General features: G+C 39.2%; 1 long non-coding RNA gene across 1 annotated transcript; it reads left to right on the plus strand.

The window, feature by feature from the left end:
* Positions 1-2287: 2287 nt before the first annotated feature.
* On the plus strand, positions 2288-4524 carry LOC137284803 (uncharacterized). The gene is made up of 2 exons (XR_010956921.1): positions 2288-3605; positions 3646-4524. It is a non-coding gene; the product is annotated as an uncharacterized lncRNA (long non-coding RNA).
* Positions 4525-15032: the final 10508 nt, after the last annotated feature.

The raw sequence follows: 15032 nt of genomic DNA on the forward strand, positions 1-15032 counted from the left end.
ATTATATTAGCTAACAGTAATAAATGGTGCCATAAAAGATATTTTTGTTGTGTTTCCAAGCGTTTTACGAGGTTCTATTTGCCATAGCGTAGTTTTGTTGATACCGCTGGAGACGTTAGCTTTATTGCAGGTATGAATACGAATCTGTAATAGCCTGTCTCTAGGTAGTTTTTATTCCGCGGTCTTTTTTTTGAAATAACATTATGGGTAAAAAAAACAATAACCAACGCGGCACGAGCGATTACGGGAAATATGTCCTCGTTAAAATAATGTTCAGTGCCTCGCCAAGGCTCGGCACTGTGAAAATATTTCAACTCAGGCATACTTCCCGTAATATCTCGTACCTCGTTGGCTATTCTAATTAGAGCATATGCAAGACTGAATGGGAAGGAACTACATGATCTAACTTCTTTGAAGTCATGAAAATCTCAGTGTGCATGTGTTATGTCATGGACTTAATGGGGCAGTGGGGTAGCCTAGTGGTTAGCGTTCGCGTGTCACGCCAAAGACTCGGACCCAGTTCCCCACACATGGCTGGACTTTTGCATAAAGTGGTGTAAAACAGTCAGTGTATCAATCATGCAATTATTGCTTCCACTAGTGTTGTAGTCATCGTTCAATTACTAAAATAAGTGCGTGTAGGCAATCTCACCTAGAGGGAGGTAACTCTTCACGGTCTACATGCTTTTGTGCTGCACCTCGAGTTCAAATTGCTGTGTAGCATGGTTACAGATATCTGGGACAATTGTGAATTCCTCCTGTCTAACTAAGAATCATCTAATACAGTTATTCTAGATTTCTTGAACCAGGTCATCAAATGCATGTGATTTATAGTTGTAAGCTGCAAGTCTGATATCTGTAACTTGGAAACTAAAACAAACAAAAAATACAAAAATAAAACAAAAAGAACAAACCCACTCAAAATACAAAAACAAACAAAAAACCAAACCAAACGAAAACAAAATAACAACTAAACAAATTCAGATAATATTTTGTGCATAGCCGTACATTATTTCATACATCGTGTCGTTGAGCAGCCTTAAAATCCACTCTGGAAACTGTATGCCATCAACTGAATATCTGTGACCTGAGTTTTTGATCATTTCCAAATCTAGGTGGTTTGAAGTGTGATCATTCTGGAAGGCAGACAGTTGATAGATTCACCAACCCAAACAGCGTTTTTTTCAGATCTTAGTACAGAGAGGCATTGCATCAAAGGTTATTCTTTTTGACAGGCATGCCGGAGTGGGAGCTGTCTTTTGGAATTTTCAAAGAGAAGAAGTGATAATTATTGAGTGACGATACTTATGTTTTCACGTCTGCTAACAATTATTCTTGAATGATATGGCGCTTCATTTGTGCAGTGTGGTTAGTCACTGATGTTCTTTTGTGTTGACATTAGGAAGAAGCATGAAACTGCTGTGATCACATATTTGATAGTGATTCTGATGTTTGTTTGGATTTCTTCATGTTGGGTAAGCCAATGTAGTATTGATTCATCAGAGTCTATCATGTTGTTTTCTGTGTACATGGATAGTAACTGTCAAATAAAATACATAATGTTATGAATGTGTGTTGTTGAACTTAAAGTATTCCCATGAATTCTGGTCTTGATATTTTGCTTCTATTTTGAATTTTCTATAACTTTCAATATGGGGTAGCCCAGTAGTTAAAGTGTTCCCTCGTCACGCTGAAGACCCGGGTTCGATTCCCCACATGGATGCAATGTGCGATGCCCCTTTCTGGTGTCCTCGCAGTGATCTTCCTGGAATATTGCCTAAAGCCGCGTAAAACTAAAACCATCCCAATTCCCATTTTATGAAATTGATCTCGCTCTTATTAACGTTTATTTGTCCAGCTTCAAGGCATATTGTGTCAACAAAATTGTGAAAAGTATGAAGTGTGAGTGCAGGTAGGGGGGTGAGTTGTGTAGACAACTGGAGCAGGAAGTAGTGCACTCCCTAAAAGTCTGGAGGATGAATCGTGTTTGGCACAGCTGTCCATCCATCAATCCATCCATCCATCAGTACATGTGAATGGTTGTTTGGATATGTTTTTTTTGTTTCTCACAAACTGAATACAAAGTCTGTACAGTTTTGACACAAAATCGTGTGCTGATTTGAGTTCATGTTGAGATGAGTTTGCCATTCATTGACATAAGATAAAAAATTAACATTTTCATGGAAACGAGTTGAACCTAAACTCAACTGTTGATTATAAGGTTCCTTGAAATTCAGGAGTGTTTGGTCTCAGTAATGAAATGACATCTGATGACCAGCTGGGATGCTTATCAATGAAGCTGATTTCCGAAACAATCAGAAATCATGTGTAAAACCGGCACAGCTGGCCCAGACGTCTATGGCACTCATAGTGTTGTCAGTTGGTCACACTAGAAAACTGTGACTCCTGGATTGCCCGATGATGTTGGCTCATTTTTGCCAGCACCATACTCTGGCTTGTGGGTTTCACAAAAGTGATCAATGTCAAAGCCATGCTTGAATTCGAGCTTTCCTAAAATGTTAATCTGACAGGCATTGATATTTCTGAAACACTGACCAAAGTGGTGTTCATCCCTGTTACTCGTAACTCACTCTTTAAGATACTTTGCTTATAGTCAGGGTAAAGGCCTAAACTTCGGTAAGGGTTTTTGTCATCAATGAGTGTTATTATCTGTATCTGGTTATTGAATATTATTATTGTCACTTGTTACTTAAATCATTTGTGTACTTTCTGGGAATTCAAACATCATGGTGCCTCTTTTTATCATTTATTGACGACAAGATTCTGCCAACCCAGTGCTTGTCATATTGCCAGTCATTCATGTTGTGTTGAATTATATATGGTTTAGTGAATGATTGAGTACTTAAAAACTAATCTGCTCAATTAATGGCAATAGTGATTATGATCAAAAATGGATGTTCATATTGAACCATTGCTCATTGATCAAGGCTGATTATTGACATTTCTTAATTGTTTATATTAAATGCATGAACGTTTGTGTAGGAGATGCCTAAGTACGAAAGAGCATTTTTGGCCAGAGTTGTATAACTGTGACAGATAGGACAGTGAGAGAGCTGTACTTGTGAGAGAGGTGCAATACATGAATGTTGATTAGATTCCAGGTATTTTTCATTGTAGCCTTAGACTACCCATATGTTACTCTCATCTAGTTTCATGTAATTTGTTGATGTTTTCTTGTGTACATGGAGCACCTATTTCCATTGGCTTACCTTAAACCACAGATTGTCAAAAACAATCAATCTTGTGCGCTGTACAGATGCCATATCTCAGTGTTTTATGCTACACGCTGTTTACTTATAGTGGAATGGAAGAAGGTGAAGGACATGGGGTTCACTTCTTAAATAATGGAAGAAGGTGAAAGACATGGGGTTCACTTCTTAAATAATGGAAGAAGGTGAAGGTTATGGGGTTCACTTCTTGAATAATGGAAGAAGGTGAAGGTCAAGGGGTTCACTTCTTAAATAATGGAAGAAGGTGAAGGTCATGGGGTTCACTTCTTAAATAATGGAATAGGTGAAAGTCATCGGATTCACTCTTAGTCGAGTGGAAGAAGCTGGGGCACATTTCTTAAGTAATGGAGGAAGGTGAAGGTCATGGAGTTCACTCTTAGTGGACTAGAAAAAGGTGAAGGTCATGGGATTCATTTCTCGAGGAATGGAACTAGGGGTTCACTTCTAGAAGTGTGGAAGAAGGTGAAGGTCATGGGGTTCACTCGTGGAAGTGCTGAAGAAGTAAGCAAGAGGATAGGAATTGATCTTGCAGTTCTGCATGAGAGAATACATGTAAGCTTATGTTTCAACTGTGATGTCTTCTCCTAGTTGAACCCGCACCCTCAGACTTTGTGTGCTGGTGATTAGGTTCTCAACCCAAAAAGTACTAGAATTTGTACTTTACTAAGAAAGTGAAATCCCAAATATGACGTGATGCATTTTGACCACTGTCTAAATGGCATTGTGTCATCATAATCATCTAGAGTTCCAGGTGATGTTGGCCATGGATCTAGTCATGTTAAACATAGATGGTAGTTCCAGTTTCCAGTCGAACTCTTTAGTGTAACACTGACTGTATTCAGTGAAAGGATTTCTGAGAGATGTGAGATGCAAGAATGACATTTGTGTAACTCAAAATGTACAGAAGTTTTGTGTAGGTACCAGCATCTGGATAACTGTACTGATAAACCTGGTCATTACTTGAAACATAACTCCCACATCATTCGGCCTGTTGATGTAACTACACTGTGACAATATATCAAACACACTCCCATTGGCATGTGACAGTGGTTGTCATTTAAAATCTAGAAAAAAATCATTAGATCTTCCACCTCGCTCTATATGGCGACCCCCTTTCTTAGCTCCTCATTTGTTATCCAGGCATTTACGTTTCCATTAGCTGAAAAACAATTATACTATCATGCAACAAGTACTAGTGGACTACTGTTTCTTGTTTGTGTATATTATTGTGTATTATTGTCATGTGTTGCTGAGTTAAACAATGTCACTGATTTTGTACTGTTGTCTGTGTTTTTTGTTTACTAGCTATTGTGAAAGCGTGTGAAGTTGTTATTGGCGCCATGTAACCCGACATAATGACTGGAATACTGTTCAAAGTGGTGTTGACCCGCCTCCACTACTCATTCAGTGCTCCCCAAACAAGTGGACATTAATCAGAAATGTACAATCCTCTAAAGACGACAACCAGTTCTTTTGTATAATCACTTCCTCATGGCGACAGATGAACTGTAACTATTTGTTACCCATATGGGCGAGGAGATCGGGTGTAATATATTTTGGATATTTGCACAATGTTCACTTTAGTGATTGGTCAGCAAAGCGGAGAAGAAATATGATTGCTTGACGGAACTACTTTTCATGAATCAAGTTCATTGACAACTTCTTTCCGTTTCATTGATAATTAGAACGCGCTGTATTCACACATTCCGAGATTTAAAGAAGAGAAGGCCTTTCATTATACTTTAGTTTGCTAAAATTGCGTTATAAATAGTTTTTTTTTAAATAAATAATCTTATAGAATAAACCACAATCGTTGGGCCGCGATGAATCAAACCCCAATCCTGAAAACGTCTCTGACAACGGGGTTCCATCACATCAAATCATTCAAATTTACAGACACAAAAACGTTCAATGAATAAACAGTTATTGTTCAATTAATGAGGGAGAACATCAGTCAATGAATAAACTGTTATCAAACCCTTTTAACTATCCCCACTCACCCTCTTCCTCGGACTGACACCATGACGTCACAGTCTTTGTCGCATGCCGTAAATCTTCATTTCTGTACGTTCACTATTCTCAGGTGCAATTTATTGCGGTGTGTTATTCCACTGAAATAGGACTCCTCTGTCAGTCAATCATCTGCTGCAGTGAAGCTTCCCAATGACTCGGATTTCGACTCGAGTTAATATATTAATATTCTTAAAACGGCTGTATTCTGCCGGGGTCAGTGGCGTGACTAACGCGCCTTCCACAGAACGATAGGTTGTTTAATCATCAAACCTGTTCCGTTTCTTGACAGAAAACGTTTTCTAGATGTATCCGTCCGATGGTTGCCATTTAGATTTCCGGACTTCTAACCGCTGACTTTCCACAATAAATTACATGTTGTTACCAACGTTTTAGATGTTCTTACGTTCAGTGATATTGCTTTTACAAGATTATATTAGCTAACAGTAATAAATGGTGCCATAAAAGATATTTTTGTTGTGTTTCCAAGCGTTTTACGAGGTTCTATTTGCCATAGCGTAGTTTTGTTGATACCGCTGGAGACGTTAGCTTTATTGCAGGTATGAATACGAATCTGTAATAGCCTGTCTCTAGGTAGTTTTTATTCCGCGGTCTTTTTTTTGAAATAACATTATGGGTAAAAAAAACAATAACCAACGCGGCACGAGCGATTACGGGAAATATGTCCTCGTTAAAATAATGTTCAGTGCCTCGCCAAGGCTCGGCACTGTGAAAATATTTCAACTCAGGCATACTTCCCGTAATATCTCGTACCTCGTTGGCTATTCTAATTAGAGCATATGCAAGACTGAATGGGAAGGAACTACATGATCTAACTTCTTTGAAGTCATGAAAATCTCAGTGTGCATGTGTTATGTCATGGACTTAATGGGGCAGTGGGGTAGCCTAGTGGTTAGCGTTCGCGTGTCACGCCAAAGACTCGGACCCAGTTCCCCACACATGGCTGGACTTTTGCATAAAGTGGTGTAAAACAGTCAGTGTATCAATCATGCAATTATTGCTTCCACTAGTGTTGTAGTCATCGTTCAATTACTAAAATAAGTGCGTGTAGGCAATCTCACCTAGAGGGAGGTAACTCTTCACGGTCTACATGCTTTTGTGCTGCACCTCGAGTTCAAATTGCTGTGTAGCATGGTTACAGATATCTGGGACAATTGTGAATTCCTCCTGTCTAACTAAGAATCATCTAATACAGTTATTCTAGATTTCTTGAACCAGGTCATCAAATGCATGTGATTTATAGTTGTAAGCTGCAAGTCTGATATCTGTAACTTGGAAACTAAAACAAACAAAAAATACAAAAATAAAACAAAAAGAACAAACCCACTCAAAATACAAAAACAAACAAAAAACCAAACCAAACGAAAACAAAATAACAACTAAACAAATTCAGATAATATTTTGTGCATAGCCGTACATTATTTCATACATCGTGTCGTTGAGCAGCCTTAAAATCCACTCTGGAAACTGTATGCCATCAACTGAATATCTGTGACCTGAGTTTTTGATCATTTCCAAATCTAGGTGGTTTGAAGTGTGATCATTCTGGAAGGCAGACAGTTGATAGATTCACCAACCCAAACAGCGTTTTTTTCAGATCTTAGTACAGAGAGGCATTGCATCAAAGGTTATTCTTTTTGACAGGCATGCCGGAGTGGGAGCTGTCTTTTGGAATTTTCAAAGAGAAGAAGTGATAATTATTGAGTGACGATACTTATGTTTTCACGTCTGCTAACAATTATTCTTGAATGATATGGCGCTTCATTTGTGCAGTGTGGTTAGTCACTGATGTTCTTTTGTGTTGACATTAGGAAGAAGCATGAAACTGCTGTGATCACATATTTGATAGTGATTCTGATGTTTGTTTGGATTTCTTCATGTTGGGTAAGCCAATGTAGTATTGATTCATCAGAGTCTATCATGTTGTTTTCTGTGTACATGGATAGTAACTGTCAAATAAAATACATAATGTTATGAATGTGTGTTGTTGAACTTAAAGTATTCCCATGAATTCTGGTCTTGATATTTTGCTTCTATTTTGAATTTTCTATAACTTTCAATATGGGGTAGCCCAGTAGTTAAAGTGTTCCCTCGTCACGCTGGAGACCCGGGTTCGATTCCCCACATGGATGCAATGTGCGATGCCCCTTTCTGGTGTCCTCGCAGTGATCTTCCTGGAATATTGCCTAAAGCCGCGTAAAACTAAAACCATCCCAATTCCCATTTTATGAAATTGATCTCGCTCTTATTAACGTTTATTTGTCCAGCTTCAAGGCATATTGTGTCAACAAAATTGTGAAAAGTATGAAGTGTGAGTGCAGGTAGGGGGGTGAGTTGTGTAGACAACTGGAGCAGGAAGTAGTGCACAGCTAGCATGAAGGCCATAGACGAAAGGGACAGATCGAGCAGTTGGCATGTAAAACTGGATTTTTCTCTGTGTTTGTTTAAACATATCAAATGTCTAAGGAAGTCACTAATTATTGTTTCATTATTTCTAAAGAATTTATGCCAGTTGCTTAAACAGTTTAAAAATAATATTTGGTAAGACTGAGTCATAAATGTACGGAAATTGAATTAATTTTGAATCAGCGATGGCAGTCTAATGTGAAAGATGAGGACGAACCGATGAAAGAACTTTGAATGCAACTGTGTGAGCCTATAATTCACGTAGTAAAATAGTTTGGTAATTTAAAAAAATATTCTTCCCAGTTTCTTGCTGAGGTAAATGAAGTTGAAAAGAGCTTGGAACTGTACCTGTATCCATCTTGCCAAGGTTGATGACTTGTGAACCATAAACAGCAGGTGAAAGATTATATTCTGCAGCCTCAGCAGATCAACAAAGCCCATCGCCTGACAATGAGATCAGGGGTGTCATCGTGTGATACTGGTAAGCACCCTACCTGATGGCTGTTTAGACAGGGTGTTGTCATCAGCAGGGTTAAGCAGATGGGAATTAGAGATTGAGTCTGTTGATGCTTTATACACTCGCTTCTACACAAGATCAAATAGCAGACTGTCGGAACAAACTGGAACCGGATACCGCTTACCATTATCACCTGTAACTGTTTGGAACCAGAAATAGTTTTTGGTTCTCTGAAAACAAACGTTCTAAACTTTAAAACCACATGCGCGTATGGCGTTGGATGCATAGTGTTCTATGGATTTTTTTTTTCAAATGACCCATATTGTTAAATAGTCAACATTTCAGTGGAAAATCACAAGTTTATCATCAACTTCTAAGAACTGAACTAAGGGATTACTTAAGTCTCTGAACAATGTGGAAACTACATTTTTAAGTGTAATGAATGTCCCCACTGCAACACATGCAATGCGTCATGTTCCTTAGGTGGAAGAAAACATTTTGGCACCTGACCATATCTCATTCTCAGAAGGTATTACTCGACAAAATGCTTCATGATCTTAAGAAACCTCAGCTAAAAGCCATGTCCATTTCTGCATTTATCACAAGAATGTGCTCATTAGTCACCTAATACTACACTAACAGTAATGTAAAACGTTATGTCTCGTTTTGTTTAAAACCTTTCGCCTCTGTTCACCAGCAGTGAATGGGTACCCGACAGGATGAGATTGTAATGGGACTCTTGACCTAGCGCTTCGGGCAGCGTGCTTTGTATATTCCTGTGGGATCTGAAACGGAAAATCAAAGACACACTGTTCTACTGACCCTGATAATATAGCGCTATAGGACATGTCACGCTTTGTCAACTGGGCACCATGAAGGTACCCATCATCATCATCATCATCATCATCATCGCTTCTGGTTTTGCTCCCACACCAACCTGAAACGATCAGTTTGACTGATATAACATAATTACTGTTTAAAGGGGCGGGAAACAACACTCACGAACAAATACACTATCGATTCTGGCTGAAAATTGACTTCAACACCCAGTGAACTGAAATCATTTCCTGCTCGCGATTACTGGCTCTCTTGGAGCAAAGTGTGAAATTCTTCGAAAACCACCTGTCGTCCAATGATGTTTCCAAAGACGTGGTCCACGTGTCGCTATCTCTGTATTTCAAGTCCCTACCCAGGCGCTGGGTGAACCATCTCACCAGAACCCCGAGGTGTGAATTCCTTATCGCCACACAGGTAGCAGTGGTATTTCCACGTCGTGTTCTAATTACCCGGATATGTGGAATGCGCATGTCCAACATTTATGAAACCTTTGGCGGAACATGATCACAAAAACGACTGCATGTTTGGGCTGCCCGGAATATTTACGGAAGTGAGACTATTCGTTGGAAACGTTGTTTTCTTTATATGTTTCGGGAAGGATTTTCTTTGATGGGCTCGACCGTTACGAAGCAACACTGATGCGTTGTATTTTGCTAAGATTGGGGCCAAATTTTCAGCATTTGTTGGGTATCTGTTTGCGTTTTGATAGCATTTATTATTGCTTTTTGTATGGATGTCAGCCTTCACTGGGGCTTCAGCGTTGAACAGCGCACCTGTGATATTTGAATAGTGCATCTGCATTTGAAGTTGCAGCTTTCATTACCACACATGGCGTGTCAGACACGGGCGCTGCTGGTATGATGAGATTTGATACCGAGGAACTTGTAGATTGAAGCACAGATGAGGGACATGGGGTTTGTCTCCGCGTTCATGACAAGGCCGGATACAGCTTTTTATGAAAGAGGGGGTGCACACTTCATTTTCATGGGTCACATGATAAACTTTCAAGAAAAAAGGGAGTCGGGGTGCGCACCCCTCCATCCCCCATCCTGGATCCGCTTATGCAATTTGAGAAATTGGGGTTTGAGACCGCGTTCATGATTACTGCATTTATATAGGGGCGACATATAAAGTCGGATTTCAGTGCTAGGCCACTGAGATATGATACCAGCTATGTCGAGACAAATGCCACTTAGTCATTGGTGCAGGGTAACACAGACACCACACTCGGACGTATTTGGGAACTGACCTTGTCCTTGTCCTGTCCCAAAATGTCGAGCGCCAGACACGACTACGCCCTCATTCATGTCACTTGGAACTCTCCCGACATACACTGCATCTATAGGACTACGGAAACGGAGACTCTAGTTAATGTTAGGCGAAATGTAGACTAACGCTTATTGTGTGAATATGTGTATTGTTTTATAGAAACAAATAATTCCATTTGATTGTGAAAAGGAGCCTCAGAGACTTGCTTCATGGACAGCATTCGCATGGCTGAAATCGCAAGGCGGAAGGGAATACTCCGTCAACGCTTAAAAATAAAATCTCCAATGCCGTCTTTAAGTAATGTTGAAAAGGGGGTGGAGAGCAACGACCCGGCCCACCCCTTCTCCAGCCTCTACTGCACAGTAAATGCTGCTAGAATATTGGTTACTGAGGTGTAAAAGAATATTCACACTAGCACATTCCTGTAGTCATCATATAGCCATAACAGAGCTAACACGGTGGTGTTATTGAGATAACTACATTCTTTCTTGTAGTGTGCTTTCCTAACCATAACGTACAATTAATTACAGATTTCGGATTTCGTCCGTATGAACTATACACGCTCTTTCTTTTTAGGACAGCACATGGCTTAAAGCATGTGTGTTTAGGCGCTAATTAACGTGTGCAAGCACCAATATAAAACGAAAAAAAAACATCAATAAAAATCACGATACCTTGAAGACGACAACCAGAGGGAAATCACAAATATTTGGACAACATGAAGAGGATAATAAGGATAATTAATGGTGTGGTTATATTTACACCAAAATATCAGTTCCACCAGCACTATATTTCAACGAACTGTTTCATGGATTCAGATAAGGGCCACAGACAGACAGTTATGCCTTTCAGTGTATATTCCTGGCATTCATCACGGTAGCCTGTATTGCTCATCGCCACGTGAAATATTACCTAGACGTCCAGAGGGGAAGTATGTTCAGATCCTCTCTATCAATGATAAACTATTGGCAAGCGAAAGCATGAATATATATATATAGTATATCATTAATTAGGCTAACAACTAGTCTCTCTCTGGAATGAACATATTTTACAGAAAAAAAGTTCATAGAAAAAAGACAAAATGTAATGAAAAGGAGCCCTGAGACTTTTCTCATTTCTATTTTGAGGCTGTGGAAATCTAGACTTGCCACATATTACAGACTCGAGTGGGCTCTCTTGGATATATTTGTTTCAGGGTGTGTATGACAGAATAACCATTAATGTGCGTATTCCATATGTACAACTTTCTAAATGACAGATATGTCTTCATATTCCCATCATTAGCTTTGCTTCAGGACAAAACATTTGAAGCCATGGAGGTTGAGTATGTCTACCTTGTAGGCAGGTCCAGGTTACCGGACAACACAAAGACGTAAGCCTTTTAAAGGGGAAGCCAACACTATTGACCCCTTCTCTTTTACGCGACTTCTCATATGACTGAAGTCGATCACAAACAATGATGATGGAAATGGATTTCAAATGCCTGATTGTCCTGATGCATCAACGACAAGCAAGGATTCGAACCCACGCATTTGGACTGACGAACGACACTGGAGCATCTACGCTGCCTTTAACACTTATTAAAGACCTGAAATATAGCTTCGTGTTTCCTGTCTTCATCCAAAAATGCTTAACACACTATCATCGCATGGATAGCTGTACCATTGTCAGACAGTTCCCAGGAAATTAAACTGCAATATCATCTAAAGCAAAAGAGAGAAGTCTCAACGAACGAAAGAGCCCTTAAAACAAGCAAAACACGTGATAAACATATCCAAAGAGTCGACGAATATCTTATAGTCTTAAAACGTCTCCTTTCTGGACTTGATCATATTTCCCCCTTTTTCTGTCGCGTAAAGTACATTTGACGATATCAGTGTAATGTGTCGCACTTTACTGAATTCCGGCATGATGTCATCCACAAATCTGCTTTCGGTGACATCTTACACCCGTGAGTGAGTGAGTGAGTGAGTGAGTGAGTGAGTGAGTGAGTGAGTGAGTGAGTGAGTGAGTGAGTGAGTGAGTGAGTGAGTGAGTGAGTGAGTGAGTGAGTGAGTGAGTGAGTGAGTGAGTGAGTGAGTGAGTGAGTTTAGCAATAATCCAGCAACATCATTTCGGGTGATACTAGACACGACCCCCCAACAAATAAATAAATAAATAAATAAATAAATAAATAAATAAATAAATAAATAAATAAATAAGAATAAAACTAAAACCAACTAGCTAACCAACTAACTAACTAACTAACTAACTAGCTAACTAACTAACTAACTAACTAACTAACTAACTAAATAAATAAATAAATAAATAAACTTACAAAATCAAACAAATAAATAAATAAGTGAATATATATAAATACAACCAACTATTTTCAGGAAGACGGAACAACTCGATGAATACTATGCGAGGGCGATCTTCTTAAACATCCAGCCAAACAGGCCAACATCTGTCGGGTGAAGGACATGGACTTAGCCTGGAGTAATTTCAAACGTCTGATTTCTTGCATGGTATGTCTAAATCGTGGAATCGAACCCAAGGGTTTGGTCAGAAGAATGACACTTGAACAACTTCACCAGCACTCTTTAAGGGCCTGACATGAAGCTTTGTGTTTCTTGCCTTCATGCAACCATTTTAACACCCTATCATTACATGCTTAAGTGTAAAACTGACAGTTACGTCCCAAGAAACAAAACTTCTTTATTTTGTTAATGATAAGAGGAAAGTTGAAACGCGGACGTGAAAGCTTCAATGTAAACAAACTGATAAACTTTTCGGATAAGTCAAATGTCGACAAATATCTTCTAATGTGGTTTCACTTTCTGGATTTAATCATATTCTGTTTTTGCTGCTTTGAGAGCGTTGCACGATAGCACTGTAATGCATTCCAGTTTATTTGATTTGTATAACATGAAAAAATAACACCATCCACAAATCCGAAAATATGGGGAAATGTTAGATGGCTGTGCAATAACAGAAAGACTACCGTTTACAAAACTTTGTCAGGGAAGTGTATCGACTAACACAAAATGAGGTTTGTGCGAACATGATTTATGAAAACACCCTTTGTCAAACATTTCGTATTTTATGTTCAGACACTTCCATCACGCGGGTTATAAGGCTGTACGATTACCATGGTTTTATGATATGTTGTGTTAGGCTGGGCGCGGCGATGACGTGGCCAGATAACGTTGTGGTTTTGGCGGTGGAGTTGATGCTCCTGTGCTGTAACGCGCGACGTGGTAGCGAGCCATCTGGTTATAAAAACAAGGAGTCGAGCAAAAGCTCCTGTTCGTGCGTGGATCTGTGTTATGGTCGTTGTTTTTTTAGACATCTATGGTTCCTGTTGACGGGTTTCTGACCCTATGTACCTCTCCTATAAATATTATGTTGCTGATTTATGACGTAGGTATGTTGTGTATCTGAGCTTCTTGTACACTCTATGTGTATTCATATATTGAGCAACCAAAGAAACTATACGCCTATGATTTCACGATATGTTGGATTTCCAGAGTTTAGAAATCTCATGTCTGAAAAAGAATAAATTTGCATTTTCGGCAAAGATGTGAAACGTAAACTTGGTAGAGGTCACGTGGTGACGAAATCATTTCCTAACCAAAGACAGACTAACTATATTGGAACCAATTCCAAAATACAGTTGGAACTACAAACTGTTGCGGAATTATTGATTTTTTTAAGATATTTTCAAATTAATAACTGATCTTTCAATTCCCAACTCTTGTGCCTCGCCTCTGACTTTCCTTACACCCAGCTACAGTGAGTATAGCCTGCCATGTGGACGCGTGCAATAGCTTCACTGTGAGACCTTGTAGGTAATCGCGTCATGATATACTTTATAGTATAAGCGCGAATTTCTTTCAAGGATCATGATACCATTTTATGACTGAGGCAGCATTACGACAGAATGCACGTGTTAGATGTGTATGCAGTGTAATGGTTCATTGTTGATTTGCGTTTTGCAGTGTGTTCTTGATCTCTCTTCAGGGGAAAGGCACTTGTTATTGTATATAAATACAACCACCACTTATGATGTCATAAATAACGCCCCGGGGAGATGAGAGATCGGTCAGAGGTACACTGTACTGCACACTCATACTTCGTTGTAGCACAGACTGCCACATTGCAAGAGATACACTACTCAAAAGAAGTTGAGCACGACGGGACTCTTTCATCTTTCTGTAATTAACCTCAGAGTAGTTTATGTACAGGGTTTACGGCTGTCTGGTTTATTATCCCAGGGATTCTTATCATACGTTATTTGGGATGCTAACTGGTGAGTTTCAATCGATTCCAAGATATCTTCTGATGATGACGCCATTGCAGATGCCCAGAAGCCTTAATCCTGTAACAGATGGGTTTCATATTAGACTTGAGAAAATTAACAATTACGACTCTTAACTTTAAGCGTGTTTCTTATCACAATGGAAATGTCAGTGAAATGTGACTTGCAATCTGCAAGTTTGAAAGAGTCTAAGTTTTCAAACAGGCGTGTATATTTAGCGCCTAACGGTGATTCCAGTGTTATCTGTTTGTGTCCATTCTCAAAGTGTGTTCCTTGTGCATTAGTTGCATTACGTTGTGCTACTAACATTTTAGGGGACCATAAAACATTTATTTATTTATTTATTTATTTATTTATTTATTTATTTATTTATTTATTTATTTATTTATTTAACGGCACAGTTGGCAATCTCAACTCCCTTAGAAGCAAACAGCTCTTGCAGCCACTGGGCGCACCATTCTCACGAGGTACCCAATCACAA

This window comes from Haliotis asinina, chromosome 5 (genome assembly GCF_037392515.1).
Source record: "Haliotis asinina isolate JCU_RB_2024 chromosome 5, JCU_Hal_asi_v2, whole genome shotgun sequence".
Taxonomy (NCBI): domain Eukaryota; kingdom Metazoa; phylum Mollusca; class Gastropoda; order Lepetellida; family Haliotidae; genus Haliotis; species Haliotis asinina.